The sequence below is a fragment of the Quercus lobata genome, chromosome 5 (genome assembly GCF_001633185.2).
Source record: "Quercus lobata isolate SW786 chromosome 5, ValleyOak3.0 Primary Assembly, whole genome shotgun sequence".
In the NCBI taxonomy this organism is placed as follows: Eukaryota; Viridiplantae; Streptophyta; class Magnoliopsida; order Fagales; family Fagaceae; genus Quercus; species Quercus lobata.
In genome coordinates this window covers 59734672-59756083 of record NC_044908.1, presented here as the reverse complement: position 1 = coordinate 59756083, position 21412 = coordinate 59734672, and the positions used below count along the sequence as shown (strand labels likewise).

The following is a 21412-nucleotide window of genomic DNA, read 5'->3' as shown; positions in this document are numbered from 1 at the left end:
TATATATATATATATATATTTGGCATGGTTTTTCCCATTATTTAACAATCTCAAGACTTGATGTTAATATGTGAGGCCGGTTTGTTGCCAAAAAATTATACCCCAGTCAAAGAATTTTGAGAAGGAAATGTTTGAATTGTTTATTGCAATTATAGATACTCAAATTTTCGCAGAGAAGTAATTTAACTATAAAATGCTGATTCTAACTACCAGTTAAAAAAAATACCTACAGATTTGTCAGGTTGATACAGAACTATGGTACGAAAAAAACAGCATTTTCAGATATCACAAGCCCACATGTTGGATCTATAATACTGAACCACATTACAGTTAAATGTCCTACAAACTTTTAATATTTTTTGTTTTTTTTTTAATTAGCAATGAATTTTCTAAATTGTTTGCACTATACAAAACATATGGAAATTTACCATCAAAAAAGGGAAGGGAAAACAGATAGCCCAAAGGACACACAAACACACACACACATATATATATAATTAGAGATAACTCACTCGGGGTAGTTTTACTTTGCTTACCCATGGTTTTAAAGTAGCAATTTTCCATATTGAGGTTTCTTCCATTGTCAGGACATTAAAAAACGATAATGGATTCTTTCTTTTCTTTGTCTCTTCTATCTTCACCAGCTGATCAGTTCTCTCTCTAATACATGCTCAAATCAAAACCAACACAACAAATTTTACAAACAAATGCCCCATATGATCTTAAAGAATTTAATGCCTTGTAAATACTCCTTAAATTCTCACAAGATGTCAAGATGTATATACTAAAAAATAATAAATAAAAGAACGAAAGAGTTAGCCCCAATATGCCGGCAAGAATCATGTTCCCCTGCTGCCACCACTAACTGTAAACCACCAAACCTAGATGCAGTCAATATATGCTAATGCTCACATTATAAGTACCCACCAACACATGCTGGATCCCACCAATTTGATCCTTCACTCAAATTTTAATTATTGATAATCCAATAAATTCCACATAATCCTAATGCATATAAAGCTACACTCATGAAATAAATTTCCAAATTCAAACTAAAGCCCCATATAATCTTGTACGGTCTTGTTGCTGGTGACACACTTCATCTTCTTGTACCCTAATCTTCCAATCAACAATGCATACCTTATCAAGATCCATACCTCTGCTGAAAAAATGATCCAACCACAGGCACCCTCCACCCCTCAAAAGGCTATCTACATCATAAATCATAAACTCCATTGCTGCCACAGGTATCCACCTATCCACAGCATGTCAACTGCACCAAATGCACCACCCTGTCAAACACATTGTAGAGCTTCATTCTTGCAGCCAAAATCCCGGTCCAACAAAACCCACAAAACCATCACCCCTCTTTGAATTTTCACATTATGCCCAACCTTAAAATGGACCTTGTAGAATACTTTGCTAGGATGATTTCTGGCACCAAAGTACTCATTAGAGGAGGGAGAAGAGATGAGCAGATGAGGAAGAGAAATAAAAACTTTTTTAAAAAAGCACATTGAAAGACATTTTTACCCATTTTAAATGGTGAAGCGTGAGGAGGTAGATTATGGTCAACCATAATTTAGTTATTAACTGAAAGCAATGTCTTACTTTTAAAACCAAGGCTAGGCAAAGTAAAACTACCCTATACCGCAGTTGGTAATCTGTAATTATCCCCAAGAACAATTAGCAACCCAACTAGATTTTGGACACAACAATTTCCTGTTACTCTGTACTTTAATTAACATATATTCAAGCAAAGTTGATCTCCTAATTAATTTCTAAAGCAAGGCTAAATAATTTATATTCTCCAAAAATTATTGAGATTATGTGAACCAAAAGTAAAAAATTTATTGAAATCAGGGTTCTTAGAACCTACAGCAAATACATAGTTTTTGTGGGGGTAATAAAACATAGGTAATACTATCGTGACACTTTGAAAATGTTGACTGCTTTGCAAAAAGTAGGAGGTTGAAGTGAAAGTGCCAATGCCGAAGACTGAATTCATTCAACTACATGAGACAACCAAAATAGTGAGCTCATGAATATTGCCTTTGAAGGTGTGGCCATTGCACAAAGAACTCATCAGCCATTCGTAACTTGTAAAGAAGTAAGCCACTTAATGAGAGCCTTCTCACTCTTGCTATACTCTCAACATAGAAAACTGATGGCCATCTAATCCCAACTACCTGCACTTAAGGTTAAAGAATGTACTATGATATCATCATAAATAATTCAAAAAATATGGACAAGAAAAACCAAAGAGAGAGGGGGTCTTAATGGATGGAGTACATCCACACCTTAAAAAAGAATGCAATTGCACATAGTGAAACACAAGTCCCTGGCCCGTTGCAGAGAATTCGAAGTTATACAAAGTTGACTACAGATTAATTAAGTTATATAATAAATTACAGGAATATATTTATGTGTTCCAAACATAGATGCCTGGAAGCATAGACAGGGATAGAGATAATACCACTTGGGGTCTAATTTTAGTCATTAGCAAGAGTGCATGAGCCATCACAATCAAGGTTGTCCAAACAGATGCTAAATATGATTGACCAACTTCCCTGCTTCAATAGATCTGCCTGAACCGAGCAGTTTCTACCACCTTGATCCCAATCTGCAGTAGAAACCATTTAAAAAATAAAACTTCAGTTGACAACCCTGCAACAATCATAAGAAGATACACTGTAGTACAAATGCCAGCTTTCAGTGAGAAGCACAATATAAGTACACCTGCTACAAGAACAATGGAGAAAACAATAAAAGACTGTCCTTCGTATGCAGAAGCTATGTGATATTCTGCCCTCCGGCTTATCCAATCCTCATCCTTTTTTCCAAACAACATTTCACTTATAAGGGAAAGAAATCATAATTAACAAAATGATTTATAAGTGCCAAAGATGCTGGATCTTTAAACCTCCTTATATGTTGCTGTAGGATGAGTTTCAACCTTCCAGCAAGGAAGTATGTGGTTGAAATAAGGCAGCTGTGATGATATTTATTTGACTTGCATAAGGGTATATCTTTATACCAAATTATTGCCTATGTGGGTGGAGAAAGGTTTTGCAGCTTATGAGTGAAGTAAGGCATTTGGTGAAGCCTAAAGTGGGAATGGGGAAAAAGTTTCTTATTGCATGCTGCTAGGCATCCTGATGGCTCCAATTTGCAAAAATTATGGATTTTATGTGATTTATGATGCTGTAAGCGTTGAGTAAGGTCAACCATGTTGTGTTATTTTGAACAGTCATTGGAACTGGCCTCATGTTATGTCTAATGACTTGGTGGCATTTTAAGTTAAGCTGGCTGAAGTACCAATTGGGGAGGAAGATCAGGTGCAATGCTTGGCCGTGGCTCACTGTTGGTTTACTTGTAAGGACACCTGGCAAGTGATAAGAGAGAAGGGTTGAGGTTATTTAGTGGAAGATTGTGCAATTTCCTCAAGTTTTTCCTAAGCATGCATTAGTTAGCTGCTTGGCAATGAGTACTAAGCTATGTACTTTTTGCAGCAATAAATCGGGAGTCTCGTGACCATTTGTTTTTTGCATGCCATTTTTCTAGTAGGATCTGAATAGCAATCTTGAGGAAGTGCTTGTTCAATCAGCAAATTTGTTGCTGGTCGTATGAGCTTGATTGGGCCATTAAAAAGGTTAAAGGAAGAGAGTGGCAGCATGTTATCTGCAAGACTGCTCATGCAGCTATCATTTACATATTTGGATTGACCGAGGTGCTAGAATTCATGGTGAGAAAGTAAAGTCTGATATTGAAAGTGTCAAAGTAGTTATGCAGGAAGTTAGATGTAAGTTATCTCTGTGTAGCAATATTAGAACGTCTTTACAAAATAGAATGTATCATAATCTGTGGAACATTTCATTTTCTGATTTTAGTAGTTGATAGACGTTTTGTGGTTATGGTGTAGTTGTGGTCCTGGTTCTGCACCTTAGCTGCTTACAACAACAACCACCAATCCATAGTGCCAAAATTCATGCCAGGCTATGAATCCTCAACACACTAGTCAGGGTCAATCATATGTTTTTTTTTTTTTTTCTTTCTATTTCCGCCCGCTTGTCATTTGAATTTTTAATAAATAAAAATAACCACTGATTTCAAAACATGAAAAATCGTCTCAACTCATATCTAAGAATTAGTCATCCTCAGTTATTTACCAACTAGTTAAGAGCAAATAAATGCAGAGTAAGGTACTGTTAAAATATTGATTAAACAATTAAATTCACCATTTAAAATGTTAAATTCATAATTTTCTACTAGGCTTTCGGAATAATCGGTAATTTGATCAAGTTCAGTTAAGGTACGTACCTCGGAGTCGTTGAGTGCGCGAGCCTTTTTTGGAAGGCTCATGGTATCGGTAACATCGACAACAGATTAAGCATCTCTGCTGGATGACCACCTACATTAAAATACATATGTTAAAATAACAAATGTAACAGATTCATTATATGTATAAAATAAATAAATAAAAAACTTTTTAGTTTACTAACAAAATTTACAATAGAATTAAGATTATAGTATATATTGTCATAGAGGAATGGTACACCCAAAAAAGGAAAGCTTGCAATTTTAAGTAGGCAAACTAACAACATTGTTATTTACTATTTATTATGTATTATTATTTTTTCATAGAAAGGTTTTTTTTTTTTAATTTTCTTTAAACAAGGTGTGAACCCAAAAACCTGAACCTTTTGACATAAGCTGCTTTTACTTCAGCTAGTGAGTCATGATTCATGATAGGGTGAGTATCCTTCAGCCGTACATGTAGAAATATCTTTGACATATGTACATACATGCAAATGAAATAACCCATATGATCTTAAAGAAAATTTTACAAGCAAATGAAATGACCCATATGATCTTTAAGAATTTAGTGCCTTGTAAATACTCCTAAAAGTTCTCACAAGATGTCAAGATGTACATACATGCAAATAACAAATGTAACAGTAGCTTTAAGTGGTGAGGGCACTTACTGGAGCTAATAATAAGAGGTTTTCCATGACCAGAGTAATTGTAACTTTCGAACTCCCTTTCTCCATTGTTAGAACTAAGAAGGACTTGGGTTGTGGCGTAGTGGAAGAAGAAGAAGAAGAAGAAGAAGAAGAGTTGCTGTGAAGAGAGTTGATGGATTTGGGTTGGGCCCATTAGGTTAGGTGGGCGCATATATTTCATCCCATCACTCAAAAATCTCAAAACAAACAGTGTTGCCACCACTATCCACTCTAAACCACCATCCACCTTGGTACATGTATCAGTCTATGTATCACTTGGTCTACTTCTTGTTGCAGATTGCTTCTTGTATTCAACTGGGCTAATGTACCTTCCTGCGTCTACTTACTCTCTCAATTGTGCATCACAGTTGGCCTTCAATGCTTTTTTCTCCTTCTTCCTTAACTCACAAAAGTTCACTCCTTTGATAGTCAATTCTCTAGTACTTCTCACTATATCCTCCATCCTCCTAGTTTTTGAAACAGACCCTTCTTCAAACTCCTCCAAAGTTTCTAAAGGAAAGTATGTAATTGGGTTAATATGCACTATCGGTGCATCTGCTGGATATGGTTTGGTGCTTTCACTTACACAGGTTGCCTTCAAAAAGGTCTTTAAAAAGGAGAATTTACAGTGGTCATGGACATAATAATCCATCAGTCTCTAGTTGCAACCTTAGGTGCTTTGGTGGGACTTTTTGCTAGTGGAGAGTGGAAAGGTTTAAAAACAAAGATGGGGGAGTTTGAACTAGGAAAAGTATCCTATATCATGACTATGGTTTGGATAGCTTTAATGTGGGATGTTTTTGCTATAGGTTTTGTAGGTTTGATTTTTGAGGTGTCTTCCTTATTGTCCAATGCCATAAGTGTTTTGGGTTTGCCTATTGTTCCGGTTCTAGCTGCGATTTTTTTCCATGACAAAATTGGTGGAATAAAGGTGATCTCCATGGTTTTGGCTATTTGGGGTTTTGTTTCGTATGTCTATCAGCAGTACCTTGATGATCTCAAGTCCAAGCAGCATGAAGATAGAAATGCAAATGAAGCTTCCAATGCCTCCTCACTACAAGAGGTTAATGGATCATGAAAAAGATTTGCCTAGACTACAATAATGAATGCATAAGATAGGCTTAGATCAATGTAAGGCTAATTTTCTACAAAAGAAGACTTTCGAATCATTCTACTTGTATGGAATGGCTAATTAAGTAGTATTAGTCAAGCAGATAAACTAGTAAGACTTATCTCTACCTTATCTCTCAATCTTCTTCCTTATTTATTGTGTAATTATTCACTTTGTAGTTGAGTGGTATTATCTAATCTGATTTATTAATAAGGAGAATTAGGATACAAATTCCCCTACCCACTTATTGTAACTATTATTAAAAAAATAAATAAATAAAGGCTAACATGATTCAAATGATATGGTGACACCATTCATATGATATAACCATTTCAAATATTATTAGAAAGAAAATGATTTAAATGTGCAATAAGGTGTTAGTTATGGAATAAGACTGCACATTATATTATTATAGGTACCGGAAACCCATCACCAACCATGCAAGTTGCATGCAATCCATGTACCTGCTAAGTTTTCAAGTGTATAAACTCTCTCTCTCTCTCTCTCTCTCTCTCTCTCTCTCTCTCTCTCTCTCTCTCAAATTTCGTTTCCCACATTTAAAAAGCTTAAGATCTTCAACAACACATGCCTATTTAAATAGATCATGGGAGTTCTAGGGTAAATTAATTCTCATGTAGTCCTGTAATTGAAGCATATATTCCATTGAAGCAAATCAAGCAAACTATCAATTTTTAAGTGAAATTGGCAATTGCATTGATGATTTACATACAAAAAAGTTACTGCAAAACGGTATAATTTTGCCAAAATCCCAAGACAGTTTAATGATATTCATCGTACAACCTACAAAAAGTAAAATAAAATGAAATCCATACAACTTAAAAACTCATACCAAGAAATATAAATCATCGAATTAAACCACATCTATCATGATATTGGATCACGATTGTGATTGAGCCCATATTATTTTGCAATTGTTGAGAAGCTATAAATGTTTAAAATGATGCAATAACGTGTTAATTATGGAATAAGACCTTACATCACTCGAGTTGGACAACCATTATAGCCATAAATTGCATGCAGTTCAAGTACATGCTTCAATTTATTTGAGCATAAAGGCTCTCTCTCCATCTCTCTCTCTCTCTCTCTCTCCTATATTCACCTTCAACATGGGGCAAGCTCAAAATCTGCAACTCCAAGTCACGGGTAAGTCAAATTTCTGTTTCCAAAGATTAGAGAAGAAAAGCAGCTAACCTGTATATTCTTCTTTTCTTTTTTGTTCTTTTTGCAAAATATTCCAGTCCATCTGTATATTCTTTCTTTTTTCCCTTCTGTTTTTGTTCCCCTCCAAATTATAAGAAAGAAATATTAAAATCATTTTAGTACAAAAGCTTTTCGTAGATCTCTCTTAGTTTGAAATAGGAAGTATAGCAGTTGATGGATATGAATGAAAACTGTATAGCAGTATAGCATTGTAACACACTAATCAACTCACAATGTAAGTGATGGTAAATTTTGTTGCACACAGCTTATCACACACTGCCATAGACACTCCATTGAGATCATGAAATGTAAAATACAATTTTTAAATTTTTAAACACAATTTCAGCCCTTGTTGCATGGTATATACGTACACACTGTGTACGATAGTCATTACCTGTTAAGAAATAATTTATGCAGGAAGTGCAAACTCTCTAGCCTCAACAGTAGGAAAGGCATTAGTAAGTGTCCTCTAGGTGATGAGCTGATGACACAATCCTGCTGTCCTAGCTCATCTGGGGAGTTCTGAATTACTTTCTAGAAACACAATGCTTACTAGGACGGTCTCACAATCATATTGGCATTCTAGATGCAAATTATCAAAGTTTTAAGTAACATAAACTATACCAAAAAATTAATAATAAAAAAGTAAAAATAGTTATTGAGGAGTTGAAGATCAAGAGAAAAAAATCATCAGATAATTTTTTTCATAAAAGGTATATACTAATGTGTTTCTTTACAAACGTAGAAATTTCGAAATAATATTTAATCAATTTTAGTTTGAATATTCACTCTACGTATAGATGTAGAGGCTTATTATTAGTAGTTTAGTAATTAGTACTCTATTGCTTCAAAATCAGCATTTCTTTCACAAGCCCTACTCATGCTTCATGCTTCTTAGTTAAAGCACATATAATTAGGGGGGCCGTGCATGGGTGGGCTAGGTTTCAATTATTTTTCAATCTAATTCTACTTTCTCAATTTGAGAAATATCTAACTCAACTCAACTCAGGACAACTTTAAAAACCACAGGGATTGAGTTGGGTTGGATTGGACTCATTTTGTTATACCTAATAAACAAACAAAAAAAATGTTTTCATTGAATTATCTAAGACCATTATTATATAAATGATTTCAATTTACACAATTAGGAATAATATTTCAATTTTATCAAAACTAAGTCTCAAATACCAAAATAAATTCAACTAACATATATAAAATAAGTCCCAAAATCCAAAAGAATTATAAAAAAATAAACTTAAAATACATATAGGTTTTATAAACTATTAATTGCATGAGTTTGGCCAAGTTACTTAGGTCAAATGTTTTGCCAAACCAAACCTGACCCAAACCAAGTTTTGAAAAAGTTTTAGAACACAACCCAATCTATCAACACACGAAAAAACCCACCCAAGGCATTGAGTCGAGTTGGTGCACATCCCTAACTAATAACTAGAGAGAGCAATAAAATGGGAACAGAGCCACATGAAATGTTATAAAATAGTTTATATTTTGTACATTATACATCACTAGTTTTGAATCTTTTGATAAAGATAAGGGAGCCAAAAAAGTACCAAAACATAAAGAGTTAACAAAGAAGGCACAATACACTTCAGTGGAAGACCTTCAAATTTTCAGAATAAAAGGACCCAATTAATAGCATAGATTGAGTGTGTTTATTGATGCTGCTAAACAATAATGCTTGTCGACAAACTGATTAGTTAGAAAGCAATACACATCAAAATTAAAAAGGAATTCATAAGATAGCAAAGTTTCTCCTCTAGTAATCCCTTTACATGTTCTTACCTGTTCAAGAAGCTGAAGAAGCAAACTCACCGGTCATATCAATGCCACCAACCAATCAACAATCTCTCAACCCAGAACCTTTATGCAGTGGCTCCGAATGACCATCTTTACACTCTTTGTCCTCTCTGGCCAGTCAGCAGCTATACTCTTGGGAAGATTCTACTATGACAAAGGTGGAAAGAGCAAATGGACAGCAACACTAGTGCAAATTGCAGGATTCCCAATCATCATTCCTTACTACTACATCTCTCCACCCGAAAAGCCTACTACAAATAGTATCCACAGGAATGAGCCCTCCACCTTAATCCTTGCTTTGATATATGTCTCTTTAGGTGTACTTCAGGCAGCAAACAGCATGATGTATTCGGTTGGGCTCTTGCACCTTCTAGTATCTACTTTTGCACTTATTTGTGCATCCCAGTTGACCTTCAATGCTTTATTCTCCTTCCTTATAAATTCCCAGAAGTTTACTCCTTTTATAATCAATTCTCTAGTCCTTCTCACCATCTCCTCTGCCCTGCTGGTATTTCAAACCAATTCTATGAACCCCACCGGAAACTCTAATGTGAGTTATGAAATTGGACTCTTTTGCACTGTTGGTGCATCTGCTGGATTCAGATTGATGCTTTCCCTTACAGAGCTCTCCTTCCATAAGATTTTAAGAAGGGAAATATTTACAGTGATTTTGGAAATGATAATCTATCAGTCACTGGTAGCAACTTGTGCTACACTGGTGGGGCTCTTTGCTAGCGGAGAGTGGAAAGGTCTAAAGAGAGAGATGGACGAGTTTGAACTGGGGAAGTTTATTTATGTCAGTACTTTGATTTGGACAGCTATAGCTTGGCAGATTTTCAATATTGGCGCAGTAGGCTTGATAAATGAAGTGTCTTCCCTGTTCTCCAATGTCATAAGTGTGTTGGGTTTGCCTGTTATTCCAGTTCTAGCCGTAGTCTTCTTTCATGACAAAATGGATGGGGTAAAGGCGATTTCCATGGTGTTGGCTATTTGGGGCTTTATTTCATATTTCTATGAGCACTACCTTGATGATTCTGAGGCCAAGGCTGAAAAGAGAGATGTCAAGGAAGAAACATCAATGCGCCCCCTGTTGAAAGAGGTTACTGACGAACAAGATGGGCTAAAGAATATTTATCAAAAAATTCCACTTTCCACAGAAACAAAATTTTATGAGCACTGAAGCTATTCCTCTGTCTTGATTCCTAGAATGGTTTACAAACTCATATTTCCAAACTTGTAGGTAAACCCCATGCCATTGTTTCTCCACATGAAGTGTAAATCATGGTCTTGTTCATTCCATTTCCAAAAATATTTTCAGATTCCAGTAACTATAATTGGGCCATTTTTATTTTGTCTAAACTACTCATCCAATTTGGGTATCGCACTTGGTAGCAAGTCTTGTGCATATTGCCATGTTAGACCATCAATCTGGCGAATTAAAGGGGCCTAAACCCCTTCCCCACAAACCCCAACAGCAGAACCACCCCATTATTGTATAGAAGGGGTAAACATGAACAATGTCAAGGTGATGGGCAATAAAAATAAAGGGGGCAAGCTCGGGAGAAACAGCTGAGCTGTCCTGAGAACCCATGAATACAATATGAAAGAGAGGTTCTGTTCAGGGTCGTTCAAGGTCAAAAGGAAAGCCAGAACTGACAAATGACATAGAACCAATGCAAAATATGTGGTAGCATATATGGCCAAAGTTAAAGCATAACACTAGAATATGACTTTTCAAGCCAAATTTAGGATAAAAATTTGTTGAATTCTTCATCAAAAATAATAACTACTACAACATATAGCTATCACCATGTTACATGCATTTTAAGTAAAAGTGAGTCTTCTTCCAAAGTTGGGACTTTTAAGACAAAAGCACAAAAAAAAAATTTATATATATATATATATATATATATTTGGCACGGTTTTCCCCATTATTTAACAATCTCAAGACTTGCTATTAATATGTGAAGCCCTGTTGGGTAGCCAAAAAATTATACCCCAGTCAAAGAATTTTTAGGGGGAAATGTTTGAATTGTTTATTGCAATTATAGATACTCAAATTTTGGCAGAGAAGCAATTTGACTATAAAATGCTGATTAAAACTACCAACTAAAAAAAATACCCACAGATGACAGATTTGTCAGGTTGATACAGAACTATGGTACGAAAAAAACAGCATTTTTAGATATCACAAGCCCACATATTGGATCTATGATGCTGAACCACATTACAGTTAAATTGCTTACCCATGGTTTTAAAGTTGCAATTTTTTCCCTATTGAGGTATCTTCCATTGTCAGGACATTAAAAAACGATATTGCTGATCAGTTCTCTCTCTCTCTAATACATGTTTGAATCAAAACCAACACAACAAATTTTACAAACAAATGAAATGACCCATATGGTCTTAAGGAATTTAATGCCTTGTAAATACTCCTAAAAGTTCTCACAAGATGTCAAGATGTACATTCCCACATGCAAATAACAAATGTAACAGTAGCTTTAAGTGGTGAGGGCACTTACTGGAGCTAATAATAAGAGGTTTTCCATGACCAGAGTAATTGTAACTTTCGAACCCCCCTTTCTCCATTGTTAGAAGTTAGAACTGAGAAGGACTTGGGTTTTGGCATAGTGGAGGAAGAAGAAGAAGAAGAAGAGTTGCTGTGAAGAGCGTTGATGGATTTGGGTTGGGCCCATTAGGTTAGGTGGGCGCATATATTTACTCAGATCTTGGTCCACTTGCATCTGGGCTCTCCATAAAAGTGTCTGTTTGACACATACAAAATAAAATTCTGATTTTCTATTGAATACACACGTGATTAATGTAAAAGCGATGCCGTTTTGCACTTTTGCACTACTAACTAGAGTATGTTTTTAGAAATATGCTTTTAGATCTTAATTTTTATGCTTTTGTTATGTTTTTTGTGTTTTTTACTGTGAAAGTATAGAGGTGGGTTACGGAAGCCTAAGAAAGTAAACCTCAGGTGAGTAAAGTGCCAACTTTTAAATCATAGATAATCAACTTAAATTTTGACCAAATAATAAATGGATAAGTTGTAATTTACCCAAAAATAATTGAACAAAGAGAGACAGCACTTAGGGTATTGAATGCTCCCTCTCTTCTCAGTCACCTAAATTATTTGACATAGTGGACATAACACCCATAAACTCAAATTTTAATAATATTTAGTTTAAAGATTCAAAAGATTCAGAGAAAAATAACCAAAACTTGGAGTCTCTTATTTGAAAAACAAAATTAGATCAAATGTCTCTTACACATAATGGGGTTGCTAGGCCTACGCTGCCACCATTTTGATCAAAAGCAAAATACAAATTGATAATTTTGAACTCATGATTGTTCAAATAATGATAATTCAATTTATATACCTTTTTGTTTTGAAAATTACAAATATAAAATCCAAAGACTTTGAATTTGTAAAGTCTTAAAAGAGAGTTTTGGAGATTTCGTTTTTTTCTCTAGAGTCTTTGGAGTTTCCTTTATGTTATGCAGAACTTTTCAATTTAGAAAATTATTTCTTATAGTACCTAATTTTCCACGCCAATTTTTTTTAAGAACACTAAGATCGTCTATTGGAATGTATCAATTTTTCTTTTTAAATAGCAGTAATGGAGGTGGTGTCATGGCAAGGTATGGTAAACTAGTTTCATCAATGTAGAGGATCTTTTCAATAATTAGGCAAAGCAGAGGTGGTGTCATGGAAAAGTCCTAGGATTGTGCTACTTGTCCCAATATGTCTACCACACCAAACATCAAAAAACTGGGCCAAATTGTAACTATTACCAGTGAAAAGTCTCACTTTTCAATCACAAGTGGTACTTATTAACAGGCCAGAATCATATTGTGAAGTTTTTAAGTTTTGCCTACTGACCAATGAAGCCAGAAAGACCCTAAATGAATTATCATAAAAAATAAAAATAAATAAAAAATGGGAAATGAAACGTGAATATGAGCATAAAGATATCCTAATGTTATTCATTGCAAGTAGAACATCTGCCTATCACAAAAATTGGCCTATTGTGATTGTATTTGCATTAGCTGCTTAAGTACTTTTAACAAAATTTGCTCACCATAAAGCAATGTCTTGTTGCTGTAGGTAGAGCTTGCAAAATGCCTTGTGGCTTGTTCTTTCGCTAATCGTGTCTTTTTCTCAAACTCCGGGACAGAAGCTAACAAAGCTGCTATCAAATTTGCAAGAAAGTTTCAAAGATTTTCACTTCCTGATGAGAAACGGCTAGCAACACAGTTCATTTCTTTTACAAACAGCTTCCATGGGAGAACTATGGGGGCCGTTGCTTTGACAAGCAAAGAGCATTACCGGTCACCCTTTAAGCCCGTCATGCCTGGAGTCACATTCTTGGAGTATGGTAATATACAGGCTGCAACGGAACTGATTCAGTGTGGAAATACTACTGCTGTATTTGTAGAACCTATTTAGGGTGAAGGTGACATATATATATATATATATATATATATAGTGCAAACAAAGGCATTTTTATATTCCTTGCGTAGAGCTTGTGATGATTTTGGTTCTCTCCTGGTTTTTGACGAGGTAAGCAGCTGTTCATTTTGGAAAGATACTCTATTATAGATGCTAGTTTATGTGGTCCAAATCTCTTGTTTGAAAACCCAAATTAGATCAAATGTCTCCTAAACAAAATGGGGTTGCTACGCCTACACTATCAACATTGTGATCAAAATCAAAATAAAAATTGATAATTTTGAACTTATGATTGTTCAAATAATGATAATTCAATTTATATACCTTTTTGTTTTGAAAATTACAAATATAAAATCCAAAGACTTTGTGTAAAATCTTAAAAGAGGGTTTTGGAGATTTCGTTTTTTTTTTTTTTTTTTTTTTTCATAGTCTTTGAAGTCTCCTTTACGTTGTGCAAACTTTTCAATTTAGAAAATTGTTTCTTATAGTACCTAATTTCCCACACTGTTTTTTTTTTTTTTTTTTTTTTTTTTTTTAAGAACATTAAGATCGTTTATTGGAATGTATCAATTTTTCTTTTCAAAATAGAAAATGTAGCCACTAAGAGCTTTACATTGTGATTGTAGGGCATCAGGTAAAAGCCACAAAACCACGCAAACCCTTCATTTGCTCTCTACTCCTCTCTCTCTCTCTCTCTCTCCGAACCTTTTAATTTATTTGCCATCTATTTTAACAACAATCATGCTTAAACATTGATAAAAATAAATAAATAAATAACCCAAAAAAAAAACAAAAATTTGTCATTCCAAATACCCTTCTCAAAAGACAGCTACTTATGATTAAGACCCATGTCAGTGAAGTAGTAGCATCCTAGTACATTAATGAGGAATTGGGTTCAAGCCTAACTCTAAATCAGGAAAAGCATAGCCTTCCATAAAAAATTCTATGAATTTAACAACACTAAAAGAGTAATAAAATGTAAGAAATAAAAAATTACATAGCTTGATAAACGGTATTTAATAATCACATGGTCAAATTATACTTTTGGGTGCCTTATTAACAGAGTTTTGAAGTTTTCAATATGCTAACCCAAAAAAAAAGTAAAGAAAAAAGAAAATGCATGTAAGAATTTTGTGCGTGACATTTAGGGAATGAAAAAGCTGTCATAGGTTTTGTTTTGTTAGTAGAACTATATGCAGGCATGGTCCGCATGGATATATTTGCACTTTGAGATCACATTATGCACATAAATCCACTTACAAACCATGCACATTCATGAAATTAAGAACTGAATTCTCTTCGTCGATTAAGAGAAACAGGCACAAGAAAGAACAACAGCTGATGATATTTCGATAATCAAGTGCCACTCCAGCACCAGAGTTTCTACAGCAATTGTCAAAACTCAAAACCCTAAATGATTGGATGCAACTGTAGCTGGCAGCTGATATAATATCCCTCCAGCCAATATACTCTGAAAATCAGTGCCGACTGAATGTTAGAGTAAAAAATGTGGTTGCTTAAGGCCCCAAATAAAAAAAAGGCCCCTAAATTTTAACCAATAGGATTATTTATAATCAATAAATAAAATAATATATTTTTACTAGATAAAAAACAAATAAAAGAGAGAAAAAATGCAACGTCTACAATATTTTTCACAACACTTTTACAACTAATGTTAAATAGTAGGTTGTTATTGATAACAAAAAAAATAATTATAGTGATATTTTCAAATAGAAAACAAAAAGCAACTTAAAACCTAGGATTTGTTGTAAAAAATATTGTGAATATTGCACTTCTAAAAAAATAAAAAGAATAATAATAAGGGTTGAGTTTACAAACTTTTACTAGTTGTCGTCTAAGTCTTCCACTAACACCGCTTTTTTACTTACCACTATCAATCTACCACAACAAGTATGAAAAATTTTGTCAAACTTTTTCTATCTATAAAATTTCTTAAAAAAAAAAGAAAAAATTCTACGTAATTCATATTAATTAGTATAAATTTTGCATCTAAAATAAGATAATCAATTTTCGCTTTACGCCCCTAAATGCATCAAGTCGTCCCACTGAAAATCCATACAGCCACCCTGACGTGGAACCCACCAGACAACGCATATAATATATATAAATAAATAAATAAATAAATAAATAAATATATATATATATATATATGATATGGCACTATTGCTACGAAATAGAGACAAAGCATGTATTGCTATCCCATAAAAGTTTTTTTTTTTTTTTTTAATATCTTTTTGCTTTGAATATTCTCACCAACCCTATAGAAATTGGTTGAGCCTTGAGCTAGCCTTTGCAAATAATTAACCAATGTGATCCTTATGAAATCTAGTTAAATAACTACCCAGAGAGCATTTGTATGGGTGCAAGCATTTTGCTAAAATGATAAATTTACCATCAAAATGTAGCAAAAATGGGCAGCATCAGTGGAGCAAATCTAATATTTTATTAAAATATATATTATTTTATTGTTTTGGTAGTGATGGTTGTTGTTTATTGTAGCTCATTATGTTGTTTATATTATTTTATTAAATGCTAAAATAAAATCACTAATGATGGGTATTTTGTAAAATAAGGTGGTAAAATAAATAAAGTAATTTTTTGTAATACTATATTATTAAATTTTTGGCACCACCAATACTGATGCTTTCATAAACATGAAGAAGTGAAGGTTATTAATTAGTTTATATTAAATCTCTTCTTTTTCATCTCTCTTTTAATCACTTCCCATAAGGTGATAATTAACAAGTTATTCCCCTGATGGGACAAACAACAACAACCAACAAACAAACAATTAAAAATCATTATAGCCTTAAATAGGACAACTTAATATTGATTTTTATAGGAAATTGATAGCCATACAAACATTTAGTGGGGTTGTGGCAACTGAATTTGACATCAACAAAATAAAAAAATAATATTTTCAAATATATCCTTACCGCTTTGCTCCAATGATTTGTATGCACTTGGCTCTCCCCTGAATATTTGTCAAATGATAAGAAGAAATGGTATCCATAAAGCAACAAAATTGTTTATTGGACTGCGACACCCATTTACCACCAGAATACAAGTTATAAAGTTATAAATGTACATGATTCATCTATTGTGTACACACACACTCTCTCTCCAGCTCTATCTCTCTAAAACATCTTTGAACTATCATTCAACTTCGGCATGAAAGAAGCTCAAGAACTTCAGCCCCATATCATGAGTAAGACATATTTTCATAAATTTATTACCAAAGAGCAAGAAGTTTATTTTTTGTAGTCTTTTAGAAGTTTTTTATTTTTATTTTTTAAAGATAGTTACAAAATGCTGTTAATTCTACAGTTTCAATTTTTTTCCCTCTAAACCATGAAGTACTTTGTGTATAGGGAGGTGCTAATTAAACTACAAAACTCTTAACTTTTCAATAGTCAAAGTTACAAGAGATAGAGAGAGATTTAATTTGATTTAGGTAGAGAAGTTAGTTTATGTAATTCTGAACTTACTTCTGCTATGATAGTAACTAATAGATATTTTAAGAACTATCTAGCAATAAAATAGTTGAACTTGAACATGATACATCACCTTTGAAGAAATCCTTATGTCTTAAAGAACAATATATGGTTATTTTCTCTTATATTGATGGAATTCTATCAGGAAAAATTGCATTTCGATAATAGAATATCTCTAGGATGTAATTATAGGTATATATATACCATGCATGCCTATAATCTATATTCATAGCGATGAAGGTGCCACCTATGCTAAGTGAAGAAGCATCCTAGGCAGGGAAGGAAGTATATTGAGGCCAAGGGGATCATGACCCTGGCCCCAAGGATTTTTTTTTTTTTTGAACAATTTATATAGTTAAATTATTTTATATTACATATAATTAAAACTTGAAGTTTAGCCTTCCAAAAATGATATCTAATTCTCTCTTAAAAATTAAGTTGGCCCATAGAAAACCCAAAAATGCAAATTACCAAATATCTCACCCTCAAGGCCTATCATAAAAAACCTTTTTAATTTTTAATTTTTTATTTTTTTTCGGATAGGTTAAAACTTAAAAGACCTTTTTAGTTAATAGATACCTAAATATATGTGGTGCTACAATATTGAACCCTTCAATTAACTTAATTAAGTGTTGTTAAGTTGTTAATAGACTACCAGTTCCTCTAGGTCTTTCAATCTACCTGCGATACTGATTGAGACAAGGGCTCTCACCCCCATATGTCTTCACTCTTTCTCTCCGAAATTAATTTTAAAAAGAAAATTTGATTTGGATCATTATTATGAATAATTTTGTTTTCTTGACTACAAAATGCTAAAACTTTGGGTTTGAAAATACATATATTGTTCTCTAATTTTTTTTTCCCTAGTTGAATTACTAAATTTAGTTATAAGAATAAAAATTATAACTATATATGTTTGTATGTGCTAACTATATATGTTTGTATGTTTGGATCTTGATATTATAAAGAGAGTAGATAATAAATTATAATTTGAAAATTATCCGGTGAGTAAAATATAATATTAAAGGTCCGTTTGGATTGAGCTTATTTTTGTTGAAACTGAAAACTGAAACTGAAAACACTGTAGCAAAATAATTAATAAATGTGTGAATAGTGTCGTGAGACCAATTTTTAATGAAAAAATTACTGAAAAGTGAAATTTGTGGGTCCGTGAACAATGCACAGATGCACTGTTCATGATTGATTTGGTCAAATAATGCGGCTGGGAAAAAAAAAAATTCAGAAAACGCAAACGCAGCTATAATTCGAATCCAAACGGGCACTAAGTATTTTCAATAAAGCCTAATTGAATGCACTATTTTTGTATCAAAATGATTGGTTTTTGCATTTTCTCCAAGAAATAATACTTTCCTCTTGTCATATATAGTCATCAATTTATCATTTTTTTTTATTCTCAAAGTTATATATATATATATATATATTGGGTTTTCAAATTCTTTTTCCATAACATTTTATATTTCTTAGATTTGGAATTAAGTGCCATATAGGATATGATAACGTGATATTATTTGTATAACTTTCATTATTAAACGTTGAAAAAAATAATCGTACTCGAGGCCCACAAAGATGATATATTGGTTCCATTCCTGCTGTGGGCAATTGGTCATCCATGGCTTGAAACTTATTATATGCATATAAGACCTCTCCTCTCTAACCATTATTAAGAAAAAAATAAATAAATTAGAAAGGGAAATCAAGAACCGTATGTCCTTTTTTTTCTGGTTAGAAAAAATAAAGTGTGTTATTAAAGATTGAATGAAAGACCTTTTCAAGAAAATCATACACAAAATTGTAAAATTAGATACACTACATTAGATTCTCCAATTAAATTCAAACATTTTATTTTGACCAATAAGACATAAATAGTGTTATATTTTTGAGAGATATTATATTTTTTTTATATATAACCAAGTATCTAAATTCAATTAGCAAACCAAGTATACTACACTTAAGAAATTTTGTATATAAGTTTTACCCCACACAAAATTAATTGAAAAATATAAGAACATCTTGATATTATGCAAATTAATTTGTGCGTTGGGATCATTTTGGAGATTATTTATTTATTGCAGTATTCTAGAAAAAGAAAAAAGATATCATGTAATTTCCATTTCACATAATGGTGGATCTCACCTTTATGTAAAAGGGCATTCGTACACGTATAATTCCATATGCTATCTTTTAGAAGAGGGGATCAATTTTTTTTTTTTTTTTTTAATGTGGCTTACCAAAATAAACTAAAATAAATAATAATAAAAAAGATAACTTTTTTAACACTTGCTAAACTCACAAAGATAGCTTTTTCCAACTATAATTGTCCTTTCAATGTGATCTTAGCAGCTCCGCTTGAAGCGAAAGAAGCAAACTCAACAGCAAAGCATATAAATGTCACCAGCCAATCAACAATCACTCAGCCTAGAAATTATGGATGGTGGCTTCGAATGAGCATTTACACACTCTTTCTCCTCTCTGGCCAGTCAATAGCATTACTTTTGGGAAGATTATATTATGACAAAGGTGGAAAGCCAATGGTTTGGAGTGGTTGTGCAACTCATAGGCTTCCCTCTCCTTCTTCCCTACTATTTCATCCCATCACTCAAAAATCTCAAAACAAACAGTACTGCCACCACTATCTACTCTAAACCACCATCCACCTTGGTACATGTATCAGTTTATGTATCACTTGGTCTACTTGTTGTTGCAAATTGCTTCTTGTATTCAACTGGGCTAATGTACCTTCCTGTGTCTACTTTCTCTCTCATTTGTGCATCACAGTTGGCCTTCAATGCTTTTTCTCCTCCATCCTTAACTCACAAAAGTTCACTCCTTTGATAGTCAATTCTCTAGTCCTTCTCACTATATCCTCCATCCTCCTAGTTTTTGAAACATACCCTTCTTCAGACTCCTCCAAAGTTTCTAAAGAAAAGTATGTAATTGGCTTAATATGTACTATCGATGCATCTGCTGGACATGGTTGGGTGCTTTCACTTACACAGGTTGCCTTCAAAAAGGTTTTTAAAAAGGAGACATTTACAGCAGTCATGGACATGATAATCTATCAGTCTCTGATTGCAACCTTAGGTGCTTTGGTGAGACTTTTTGCTAGTGGAGATTGGAAAGGTTTAAAAACACAAATGGAGGAGTTTGAACTAGGAAAAGTGTCATATATCATGACTTTGGTTTGGACAGCTATAATGTGGGAGGTTTCTGCTATAGGTTGTGTAGGTTTGATTTTTGAGGTGTCTTCCTTATTCTCCAATGCCATAAGTGTTCTGGGTTTGCCTATTGTACCAGTTCTAGCTGCGATCTTTTTCCATGACAAAATTGGTGGAATAAAGGTGATCTCCATGGTTTTGGCCATTTGGGGTTTTGTTTCATATGTCTATCAGCAATACCTTGATGATCTCAAGTCCAAGCAGCATGAAGATAGAAATGCAAATGAAGCTTCCAATGCCTCCTCACTACAAGAGGTTAATGGATCATGAATAAGGTTTGCTTAGACTACAATAATGAATGCAAAAGATAGGCTTAGATCAATGTAAGGCTAATTTTCTACAAAAGAAGATTTTCGAATCTTTCTACTTGTATGGAATGGCTAAGTAGTATTAGTCAAGCAAAACTAGTTAAGATTTATCTCTACCATATCTCTCAATCTTCTTCCTAATTTATTGCGTAATTATTCACTTTTTAGTTTAGTGGTATTATCTAATCTGATTTATTAAGAAGGAGAATTAGGATACAAATTCCCCTACCCACTTATTATAACTATATTAAAAATTAAAAATAAAATAAAGGCTAACATGATTCAAATGATATGGTGACACTATTCATATGATATAACCATTTCAAATAATATTGGTAAGAGAATGTTTTAAATGTGCAATAAGGTGTTAGTTAAGGAATAAGACTGTACATTATACTATTATAGGTACTAGAAACCCATCACCCACCATGCAATCCATGTACCAGCTACATTTTCAAGTGTATAAATTCTCTCTCACTCTCAAATTTCTTTTCCCACATTTAAAAAGCTTAAGATCTTCAACAACACGTGCCTATCTAAATAGATCATGGGAGTTCTAGGGTAAGTTAATTCTCATGAAGTCCTGTAATTGAAGCAAATCAAGCAATCTATGAATTTTTAAGTGAAATTGGGTAATTGCATTGATGATTTACTTACGAAAAAGTTACTGCAAAATGGTATAATTTTGCCAAAATCCCAACATAGTTTAATGATATTCATCATATTACCTAAAAGAAGTAA

The 21412-nt window shown here is 33.3% G+C and overlaps 5 pseudogenes; 4 read left to right on the top strand and 1 right to left on the bottom strand.

Annotated features, from left to right (window-relative positions):
* Position 1: 1 nt before the first annotated feature.
* On the bottom strand, positions 2 to 5051 carry LOC115990828 (annotated as a pseudogene).
* An 86-nt stretch (positions 5052 to 5137) lies between these two features.
* Positions 5138 to 6296, top strand: LOC115991657 (annotated as a pseudogene).
* Positions 6297 to 6966: 670 nt separating this feature from the next.
* On the top strand, positions 6967 to 10823 carry LOC115991653 (annotated as a pseudogene).
* A 1956-nt stretch (positions 10824 to 12779) lies between these two features.
* On the top strand, positions 12780 to 13762 carry LOC115990826 (annotated as a pseudogene).
* A 2998-nt stretch (positions 13763 to 16760) lies between these two features.
* Positions 16761 to 20787, top strand: LOC115991656 (annotated as a pseudogene).
* The last annotated feature ends 625 nt before the right edge of the window (positions 20788 to 21412 follow it).